The 11763-nt window shown below is 49.7% G+C and overlaps 1 long non-coding RNA gene across 1 annotated transcript; it reads left to right on the top strand.

The window, feature by feature from the left end:
- Positions 1–272: 272 nt before the first annotated feature.
- On the top strand, positions 273–7497 carry LOC114428790 (uncharacterized). Its single transcript, XR_003669612.1, has 3 exons — positions 273–928; positions 4569–4695; positions 6945–7497. It is a non-coding gene; the product is annotated as an uncharacterized LOC114428790 (long non-coding RNA).
- The last annotated feature ends 4266 nt before the right edge of the window (positions 7498–11763 follow it).

Below are 11763 nucleotides of genomic sequence, written 5' to 3'. Positions count from 1 at the left end.
CAACGTTCAATCGGACCATTCATGTTTTTGCACTGTATTCATCCTGAACTGTAACTCTTCTGTTATAGATAAAGGTCAAACAGCAGTGTTGACTGGAGGACAGAGAAGTTACAGTGAAGACGCTGAGAAACACAGAGTATAAACAATGTAGGCTAACGAATCCAGCAGGGGGCAGTAACGCAACGTTGCGGCGCCAGCTGCAGTAAAATAAGACGAGGAAGAAGTAGGACCACCGTAGGTCGCCATTGTTGTTGTGGTCGGAGTGAGCGCATGCGTGTTAGGGGAGAGGTGGAGCTATGTCGTCATCGTTTCAGAAGAATCTCGTGTAAACACAGAAACGTGTGGTCGTGGTTTGTCCGTGATATCAAGGGAGCCGGGTTCAGATGTTCTGGTTCCGACCGGCCGCGTCGTGTGGACGAGGCCTCAGTGAGCGGATGTTCCGAAGCCAGATGATACAGGTCTGCTCTCGGAGGCCGGTTTGGTCCGAATGACTACCCGTAGACCACGTGACTGTTGTTGTCACACGCCGCGCCGCTGCTGCACGCGCATGCTGGACGCTCCGAAGCTAACGGACAATAACACGCGCTGTGGACGGACCTGGAGCCTCGCGGAACACAGTCCACTGTGGGAGACATGTGCTTCTCCACGGGGGACTCGGCGCTGACGCTGGCGGTGCCGCCTGTAGAAGCTAGCCTGGACGCTGTAGCTTTGCAGGCTACCGGGAGCTAACATTAGCAGCTATGCGGCTAACTGGATCCGCCGGGTCCACAAACACCCGCCCGCTAAGGAACGGGTCCACGGCGTGATACGGAGCAGAGCGTGTTGTGTTCGTGCTGGACTCCACAGAACCAGGTTGTGGGAGTGTGGAGAAAACGGCAGGAGACGCGCCGGGGGTCGGTCCAGAGGACCAGCTTTCCAGCCGGGCTCGGTGAGTAGTGGATCCACAAAGGTGCTGTTTGGGTCGGACAGTGCGTGTTGTGCTTGTGGGGGTGCAGTGATGAGACGTGTGTTCTGCGAGCTGTCAGTCAGAACCACGTGGCCACAGTAGTCTGTACAGTAGGATGTAAACATTGTGGTGGAAACACGTGGAGTGGGTCGGGTCGGTACCGCTTCTCCTGAGGTGTGATGGATTTGAATCGGCTCGTGCTTTCATACAGATGTTACAGATGCAGCAGTTGTCATAGCGCTGTAAACTTAAACATGTTGACGCTGCGCCTGCGCAGAGTGTCTGACTGACGGATGCTCTCCTGTGTGAGGATGAAGTGATTTATGGAGCAGGTGGCCTGAGCCCGTGGCTGTGTCGTCACTGTGTCGTCACTGTAATCACTCTGATCTAGATGAACTGCATCGTGTCTCCAGCATGAAGCCACTGTTCCAGGCTGCAGGCCTTTATTGAGCATGTGCAGAAGTGCCCACTGTCTGTAGTGTGCGTGACGTCATGCATGACAGCAGTAACGGTGACAGGACATGAGGAAGGAGGTTTTTTAAATGTGTTATTAACAGAACAACAGAACAGAACAGACTCATTTTACTTTTATGTTCTTTTTTTAAAAACGTTTTATTTTGGTCATTTTTGTCGGTGGGAACATAGAGAGACAACAATACAAGTGGAACTAACTAAGAGTTTGGGAAGTGAGACATGTAATACAGTATGAGAAGAAATATCAGTTGCGAGAGCTGAACACACTTTCTGCATCGTTTCTCTCCAGTTTCCTTCTGTGAGTGTATTTGGTTCACAATATGAACACAGTGGTCAGCAGCAGGACAGGCTTTTTTTTTACTGGCAGCCATGAAAACCTTCAATAGGTATGTGTCTGCTGCGCTCATCCCAACAGGTAGAGACACACGTGTTGTAGTGGAAAAACCGAGCGACTTTGAAATGATGGTGGAAACCTCCTTCCAAAAGACCTGTATACGTGGACATCAGCAGTCTCATGTCTTCCAAACCATGTGTGGTGTGAATGTGAGCATACCTTAAAGGAATGAGCGCTGTGTTTGAGGTGAAGGTGAACTGCTGAGTAAGTCTGATCTGTCGTGTGTGTCGTTTAATAGGCGGCATGTGTTCACCATGTGTAGCTGCTGATGTGGTTGTTGGTGAATGAGGACGGTTGCTTTGAGCGTCATAGATGTCGGTGTCATAGTATTTGTTGTGTTAGTAGCGGTGGCTCGTGCAGGTGCCGGTAACATAAGAAGTGCATTTAGTTGGTGTGTGATTTCTGCATTTGGTGTTTTAGAGCATGCTCATAAGGGCATTAGGTATTAGGGCAGCAGTGGCTCAGTGGTAGAGCAGGGTTGTCCAATAACCGGAAGGTCAGCGGTTCGACCCCAGCTCCTCCCTAGTCATCGTTGCGTGTCCTCGGGCAAGGCACTTTACCCGCATTGCCTCCAGTGCACTCACTGGTGCGTGAATGCGTACGAATGAATCGGCGGTGGTCGGAGAGGCCGTAGGCGCACCTTGGCAGCCACGTCTCCGTCAGTCTCCCCCTGGAGCTGTGGCTACCACTGGTAGCTCACCACTGCCACTGTGTGAATGTGGTGTGAAAGAATAATGCATCTCAATGTAAGCGCTTTGAGTGCCTGCCCAACAGAGCAGAAAACTGCAATATTATTATTATTATTAGGTGGTGCTGGGTAATGATGTTGTGTTGTTGATGTGTGTTTGGTAGTTGTAGCTGCAGTGTGAGTTGTGGCTGTTGTGCATTTATTGAGTTGTCGAGTATGCGCTTGTATGTGAACATTGTGTTTTGGGAACAGTCAAAGGGGATCGATTGTGGGTTTCAGGTAGGGGTGTGCGATTTGACGATAAATGATCGTGAAGGATTTGAAGGAATCGGCAATCTACTAGAACGGGCGTGTGTGTGTGTGTGTGTGTGCAGTGGGAGGGCCGTGTGTGTACATCAGATGCAGACAGAGGCAGCAGCTGATGACGTCACCAAAACAATAACGCAGGCATTTGATGAAGAGGCTCCACATGAGGACTCTAGTAAACGGTGGACAGAGGTGACAGCAGCAGCTCCGTTTGTCCTTAGATATGATTCCCATTAAAGTTTGATCATTTGTTCTAAATCACATTGAACTTTAGGAGTTACTTAAGTCTCAACACAGAAACATGCAAATTAGCGTCAATGTAAAAACAAATTGTGATTAAAATCGAGATTGTGATTTTACGATTAAAGAATCGTGACATAACATTTTGACCCCTAGTGTCAGGTGAGAGTCCTGCAAGATAGCAGACAGAGGCGTCCATATGGAGCATAGGAGTAGTAGCAGGTGTGCAGAGTGCGTGTCGATTGTGGTGTGTCTTATGTTGTGTGGGAGGTTTGTACGTGTCAGTACTCGTCCTTTGAGTGTGTGTCGAGGTGTCGGCTCATAGCGGAGTGTTTTTGCCAGGCCCTATGCCTTTGACTGTGTTTGCAGAGGTAGTTGTGGTGAACTTTGGTGCCTGTTGGTTGTGTTAAAGGTAGGGTAGGCGAATTTGAAAACTCAGCGAGAGTCAGCCAGATTTGGAAAGTAAACACACGCCCCTTTGTGTCGGAGCTCACCCCGAAGCCACGCCTCCCAACCAGTCTCTGGTGCACGCAGGGCAGGAAGAGAGCGACAACCAGCCAATACTCTGCACAGGGGCGCCTCGGAGGATCGGCCGATGTTTTTTTATAGCTTCCACAGACGATTCATATTGTTTGTTTTTTATAATAATAATCGGTTGCTGATTGTAAAGAGAAGTTACACTAATGTAACAAAAAGAGCATCAGAAATCCATCAGAATGGAGCAGTATCAGATACAGGTCACATTCGTGCCAAAAAAATCGGATTTGGGTCACTTTAGCCTGCAGCTTGTAGCCTGTGTTTGTCAGCGTGTCTATAAGAGAGAACAATGTGTGAGCATTGTCGCTCCTGTCTGAGAAATAGGATGGTTTTAGGATCGGAGCATAGTTTTTGCCCTTTTTGGTTTGGTTTGAGTTTTAACCAGTGCAGCATGTCTCCAAGGTCGCAAGTGAAAGTGCTTACGAGGTCGTCAACAGGAGCCGTGGGCAGGGTTGGCGACGGTACAAAAGTGTGGGTGAACAGCGCACAGGTTAGGGTTAGGGTTACAACCAAGTGTCACCTAAAATGCCTTTGTATAAAGCGACGAATTCCAAATCATTTGGCTGCCAAAGACGTAACATTCAGGAGCGCTAAATGTAATCTACTACAACCTTTGTCCTGTGTGTGGTCTGAGACAGGTTGTGGGTGTCTGTGGCTTTCTTTTCCTTCCTCATGACACATAATTTGGGTGGAGGAGCAGGTGGCTGAATGTGTGTTTGTGCTTCCAGTTGAAAGATTAGAGAAATGTGTTTTTTAAATTGTTGGAACAGCTCCGATCGGCCCCTCTTGGTATTAACTGCACCCGCATGTAGAACGATACGTTTGACTCCTGGGTGGTCTGACATGACCCGGGGGAGTAGTCCACTTGCGCCGCACGTTGTATTCTGTGCTTCTTGTTTTTATCGACTGCAGTGTGTTTACAGTCAGCTCAGACAGCGGTTCATATTGGTTTCTGATCACACGTCTTTGTGCGTTTGTCACAGCAGCGGAACAGCAGGAGACACGAGGAGGCGAGAAGAGGACACGATGAGCCCGGCGGGGCTCAGGAGGACCTCTGACATCAGGAGGCAGCAGCGGTGGCTGAAGAAAAGCAGAAGGCAGTGCACAGATGTGAGTACATGTATAGTGGATCTGTTGGGTGAAGGGGAACCCTGCAGGGTGTGTGTTGTCTTTGAGTGTCCTAAAAAGCACCACACAAGTTTGATGTAGCGTTACGATTAGTATTGTTGTATGTTACATATGTTCAAGATTCAAGACGGTCGCCTGCAAACTTCAGGATGATGTTGTCTGTGCGGGAGGCCACGCACTCATGGGCGAACAGGGTGTAGAGGATGGGACCGAGGACACAGCCTTGCGGTGTGCCAACGTTTGTTAGGATACCGGCTGAAGTCCTGTTTCCCATCCTGACAGACTGAGGCCTGTCAGTCACAGAGGACCGGGTGTAGTCTGAGAGGTCTTGAATGCGGAGCATCCTGATGTAGGAGTCTTTATTCTCCAGGTGCGAGAGGGAGATGCGCAGGACTAGTCGGTGGGTCGTCGTTAGGGTTTGAATGGGAGCGAAGCCTGCTAGGAAGTAGGGGTGGAACGGTTCACTAATACCCCGGGAGCGGGATTTGGGCCTATCCAGATGTTTTTTTTCTGAGCGTAAACACCTCGAATCCGGCAGCATCCAGTTTGATTTCAATCCGGCTAGACCCACCCACGAGAGGCGGATCTAGCCGGATTGGCTCAAATGTGGCTCAGGTGTGAACACAAATGTGGCTAGCGAATCCGGCTAGCGACACGCTACTTCCGGTTCACGGGCCGCGACACGGAGCTGGAACGACTTTCTCCAGTGCGAACGTCCTCCATCGGAGACGGTGGCGTGACCCTTTGACCCAGGTTGTCCTAGATGTTGTTTGATGACAGCCCAGTTTGATAGATGAGTGTCGTTTAAGTCCTGATATGTGTCATGGAGTCCAATTGAAGAAGGATGGTAAACATTTTGATAATTGTGAAGCACGCACCGTGTATATGTGTGCGTCTGTCACACGAGGAGGACGGAGGATGAGAGGATGACAGAAGAGGGAACGTCAGAGCGCGGGAGAGCGTTGTTTAGCAGGGCGCACGTCTTGAACATCCTGTAGGCGGTGAGGTCGACGGTGAACGAGGAGGGTCACTTTGGGTGTCGTCAGCGTCGGCGGCATAGCGTGCGTCCATGCGGAGCGTAGACGACGTGCTCCGTGTGATGTTCTGTGGGAGGTTTGTGTGTTGTTAGTGTGTGTGCTGCGGGCAGGCCTCCTTTGAGCGCGTGCCTTTTGCGATGAGCTGCTGCGTGAAGGAGGCGTGTTGTCGGGAAGGCGAGCTCGTACGCCCGCGTGGCCGACCAAACAGCGTAAGGCCTGTAACGGTTTGTAGGTTTGTCATCGTCCTGACTTGTGCGAAGGAGTCTCTGCACTCCACAGCTTTTAGCAGGAAAGGGGGAGGGGGCCGGCCGTGACGCGAGCGAGACAGTCGAACGGTTACTGCCGTTCCATACCGTTCCGGCACGGAGGTACCGTAGCGCGTGAGAGGTGTGTGTGCAGAACTCCTCATACGGCTCCTACACAGGGCACGTCACAGATAAAAGGCTGACAATGCAGTTGTGTTGTGAACTGCGAGCACAGTCGTGGTTACCTGGCGTTCAGGGAAGAGGGCGCACAGCTGACAACAGATAGAAGATCAGTGCAGCAGACCTCTGGTCTGTGTGAACGTGCGGATGAGCGTCTGCAATAATACATCCCGTCTGGCGGTGTTTAATGTGCGTCCAGCCACTGTAACACCGTGATCATTACCGGGATTAGTTTTTATCGCCACCTTGCGGACAGACTCTCTGTGCGCCGTGTTTCTCCTTCCAGAAGCCGTTTGGCAGCCGCTCATCTAAACTGTCCACGGTCGCTGCGCTTCCTCCCTCTGTCTGTGTGTCGTGCACCCGAAGAAGCTCTCGGCTTCTCCACATTCATCACGGCCACAATAAATTTTGACCAATCACAGCACGGTCGCTGCACAGCACCGAGAAAAAGTTCTGCCCGGGCCACGTGTCCGAGAGAGAAACGAGGTCATTTTGTGGGAGTGACGCTGGCAGTGAGGAGCGAGTTGCGTGTTCTGGCGGAGTACGGATCCAGCTTTAGTGTTGACGTGGATGTGTTGTCTGTGTTGCTTATGTATAACTCTTACCTGTGAGAGGGTACGAGATGAGAGAGCCAGGATTATCGATGGCTGCTGTCACTTTGAGTTTCAGCTGGTCAGTGTGTTTGTGAGCGTGGCAGAGATGTGGTGAAAGACGTGCGTCCTGTCGATGTGTCTTTGTCTTTATCGATGCGTGTCTGTGGTCCTTTCAGGTGACAGAAGGGGCGTCACAGCGGGGATGTCCAGAGAGCACAGCGGATGGATCCGAGGTCACGCCCGTCGAGGAGGAGAGGAGGGGCCAGGAGGAGCACGGCAGAGGTCAGGAGGAGGTGCTGCCATGGGGAGGTGAAAGCATAGAGCAGATGAAGCCAGGCTACTTGTGTGTGTTGTAGAGTCTGGGTCAGAGTGTGTGTTCAGTGTGGAGGTTGTGTGTGTGCGTGTGTGTGTGTGTGTGTGCGTGTGTGTGTGTGCATGTGTCACTTGAGTGTGTGCTGGTTAGGAAGTGTGTTTGTTAGAGCTGTGTAGGCAGTAGCTGTAATGTGTGTGTGTGTGTGATTGTGTAGGCAACATGTTAGTAGTCAGCACCACCACAGGTTTGTTGTTGTTGTTGAAACATGTGTACAGTGTAGTGCCTTTACATGTGGTGTCTGTGTGTATTAGAAAATGTATGTGTGTAGGTTGTTATGCATACATATGTATATGTGTATACATGCTCATTGACTTCATCAGCCCCTGCTGCTCATCTTTCCTATTTATGGACTGATGATATATAGATATCATTACAATATAATCACTGTTTCATCTGCTGCATGTTTGCTCTGTACTGTATCATGTTTGCTCCTCTCTCTCTCTCTGTCTCTCTCCCTCTCCCTCCCTCTCTCTCTCTCTCTCTGTCTCTCTCCCTCCCTCCCTCCCTCCCCTCCTCCTTCATCCTCTCTGCCTCTCTCCCCCTTCATCCTCTCTGACTAGCAGCAGGACTGGTTCCCCCTTAAGTTAAGTAATATGCGCTGTATAATAATAAAATAATAATAAAAGTGAATTGAATGTTTGTGTTTTATTGCAGTCTAAGCCATGTAAAGTGTAAATTTTCTGTAATGTTTGTGTGACTTAGTGTAATAAAGCTTGTTTTACTTTGAGGAAAACAGTGAAGTGCGTGATTGTTGGACTTAGTATTTTTTGGCCGGCGCCTCCCGGGCCAGCCAGCCCGCCTCCGCCTCCAATTCCAATTCAAAGTCAAAGTCTAAGTCGTTGGCGTTGGTGAGTCTCCAGGAGTCTCGAGCGTCTCGAGTCTCGTGATTCGTCTCGTCTCTGCTCTGCGAGGCGAGGCGAGGCGGTTTACAAGTACTAATGACAAGTACTTGATCCGAGACGACACCAGGGAGACGCAGCATTCCGGCCAACTTTGACTTGACTCACGCAGCATTCCGGCCAACTTTGACTTGACTCACGCAGCATTCCGGCCAACATTCGGGTACGCAGCATTGTCGCACAGCCTCCCAACCAACATGAGCCGCACTCTGCGGGTAGTCCCAACCGGGAGTCGAACTGACGCTCGCACTACTACCACACAAGCAGCTTCGCCTCCGCAGCTTTACCTCCGCAGCCACTGTGCCGACAACAGAACCGGTACACAGGCTCCACTTGTCCTTCACGTGCGGGACAACACGTTGTGACATCACCAACAGCTGGACAAACGCACACTGACAACTGCTTCAAAGACCGACCGCAACCTTTATTAGCGCATCAGCCAGGGCACACAACACAATTACAACACAATTACAACACTGTCCGTGCACGGCTCACAGGAACAGGCAAGAATACAATACAGTCAAAACAACACCTAGGTGACACTAACATTACACAGTACAGCATCTACACAACACTACACAAACACTATGGCTGCACAGCCAACATACAACAACAGGAGGAGGGTTCCTTTATTCATTACAATCCAATTCAATTCACTTTATTTATACAGCAAATATTACAATCACACGTTGTCTCACCCCCCTAACAGCACTGTGGCAAGGAAACACTCCCTTTAAGAGGAAGACCCGTCAGCTGAAGGGGGACCAGTCCTGCTGCCAGTCAGAGAGGATGAAGGGGAGAGGGGGAGAGGGAGGGAGGGAGGGAGGGAGAGAAAGAAAGAGGGGATGAAGAAGGGAGAGAGAGAGAGGGGGGAGAGGATGAAGGAGGGAGAGGATGAAGGAGAGAGACAGAGAGAGAGAGAGAGAGAGAGACAGAAGGAGAAAGAGGGGATGAAGGAGGGGGGGGAGAGAGAGACAGAGAGAGACAGAGAGAGAGGATGAAGGAGAGAGACAGAGAGGAGCAAACATGCAGCAAGATGAAACAGTGATTATATTGTAATGACATCTATATATATCATCAGTCCATAAATAGCAAAGATGAGCAGCAGGGGCTGATGAAGTCCATGAGCACAGGAAAGATCAGGGGCCGGACTGCAGGTCAGCATGCAGGTCTTGAGACCTGCAAAGAGAGCGAGCGAGCGAGAGAGAGAGAGAGAGAGAGAGCGAGAGAGAGCGAGGCACAGAACTACAGGAAGACAGTGAACACACATTATGAGATGATATTACCCAGTGTGAGCCAGACTACAGAGAGTAGAGGAGAGGTCAGAGTGTGAGGGGGAAACTGCTCAGTGGATCATGTTTGTGCCCCTGACAGCGTAGGCCTAGAGCGGCATAGCTGTGCTACACACTACGTCTAAGGCTAACTGTACGCCTTACTAAACAGAAAAGTTTTAAGTCTAGTCTTAAAGGTGGAGGCAGTGTCTGCCTCTCGGACCCAGATTGGTAACTGGTTCCATAATAGCGGTGCCTGATAGCTGAAAGCTCGTCCTCCCATTCTACTTCTATGAATCCTAGGAACTACAAGTAAACCTGACCTCAGAGATCTGAGTGTCCTATTAGGAACATATGGTACAATCACCTGCACATACAATGGACCAAGTCCATGAAGAGCCTTCTACGTTACAACAAGGATCTTCAGGTGCATTCTTCAGTCCACTGGGAGCCAGTGAAGAGACGCTACGACAGGAGACATATGATCCCTTTGGCTGCTTCCTGTCAGAACTCTAGCTGCTGCGTTCTGGGTCAGCTGCAGACTGTTGATGGAGGAATGTGAACATCCTGACAATAAAGACACAACACACAGTCTCCGATGACATCGCACCACACTTCCGTGGACTCGCCCCTCTGGCCGCCTGCAAACACAAACACACAAACACATCGACCGCTGTCACCGCTTACGCATATTACACATCACTACGTAAACACTGCCGTTACACAAACGCTGCCAACATGGATTACAAATACAAATAACACTAACTCCACTCATCTTCAGCTGCCACACACGCTCACACCCCCGGCACGTTCCACACTCCGACACAAACGACCACAGCGGGACCTCTGAAACACAACGCGCACAAGTTCAAACACACCTGCAACAGCACACTTCATGTCACCCACACACTTACACTACTGAACACACATAACACACGTGTCCTCAGGTAAGCGACCGCCCTCTCGTTCCCAACGCTCCAGGAGGCGTGGTCTAACCTGCTGCTCCCCCGCCCACATCCCAACACCCAACAAACCGACAACACGCTCATTAACAACACGGTTATTCAGCAGCGACAAACACAACGCTTACATTGATGACAAACACAACCCAGGCGAGGTCCAGTGCTGAAGATAAGAGATCAACATGATCAAGCTCTTCACTCCTACATCTGCACAAATGTACACACAAACACAAGTACACACATTACATAACACGTCACAACTGGACTGACCACAACATGACAATCCCTTACCTGACCCACGGCTGCTACAGCTGCTGACGCTGGCTGTCGCACTTCTGTTACCATAACAACCCGGGCCTACCACACAAAGACATAAACTTTAACACTTCAGGACTACACATCTATCTGCTTACACAAACTCATCTCTGACAACACACTCATGCTCACAGACACAACACACACCTGCATTATGACATCACTGAGAAGCTTCATCACACTCTTCTCCTGGACCTACACAACACACATTCCACTCAATTACATGTGCTTGGGCAACAGCTTGCTGCCTAATCACTACTTTCACCTGTTACAATGAAGGCACTGGACTGATGATTTGTCAGGATCATTTTACAACCATGTGGAGGTTTAGAGTCAAAAACACGTCAGGGCCACTGTCATCAATTCATCATTATCGGCTAAATGCCATAAATAATCCGGATTCATTTTTTGGCCAATATCAATCGACCCTGATTACAACACAGGAGTGATGGCTGCTGGAAAAGTGCCTCTGTACACCTGTTTAGATATTCCATTCAATAATAATACAATATATTATATATACCTATACAAACACATACCTACTGACACTGGTACACTACAGCTGCTCGTCTGGTTAATAACATAAACTACACACACACGACACACAACACCTGTAACCGCACATGCCTGTCACACTGGTTAACAGGCCTCAGCCTCAGCTCCTGTCAAACCAACCAAACACACTCGGTTTATAATAGGGATGTCCCGATCCGATCACGTGATCGCAAATCGGGCCCAATTACATGATTTCAGACTCAATCGGAATCGGATGTTACCTCCCGATCAGGACTCGGATATATATTTATTAGGGCTCTCAAAGTTAACGCCTTCTGTGCAGGGTGGCTATGACTAGGCCCGTCGCAATAAACTATAAATCAATTCATTGCACGATAAATTAAATGGGCTCAATAAGTTTTTCGGCCGCGATAAATTACATTTGCATGCTGGTTTGTTTTCCTCTCTCTCTCTCTCTCTCTCTCTGCCAAACAGACTGGATGACACAAGGCGTCACTCCGGTGCGTCGTAGCGTATAAAGGCCGTCGGACTTTATATATCCCGCGGCTTCTGTCTTAAAATGTGTCAAACCAACAGGTAGTTCTTATTTTTTAACTCATTGTGTAACGTTTACGGGATGTTCTGAGCAGACCACGGTCAGCTCGCTGTCTGCGTCACAG

The sequence above is a fragment of the Parambassis ranga genome, chromosome 24 (genome assembly GCF_900634625.1).
Source record: "Parambassis ranga chromosome 24, fParRan2.1, whole genome shotgun sequence".
Lineage (NCBI taxonomy): Eukaryota > Metazoa > Chordata > Actinopteri > Ambassidae > Parambassis > Parambassis ranga.
This window is presented reverse-complemented; position numbering and strand designations above follow the sequence as displayed.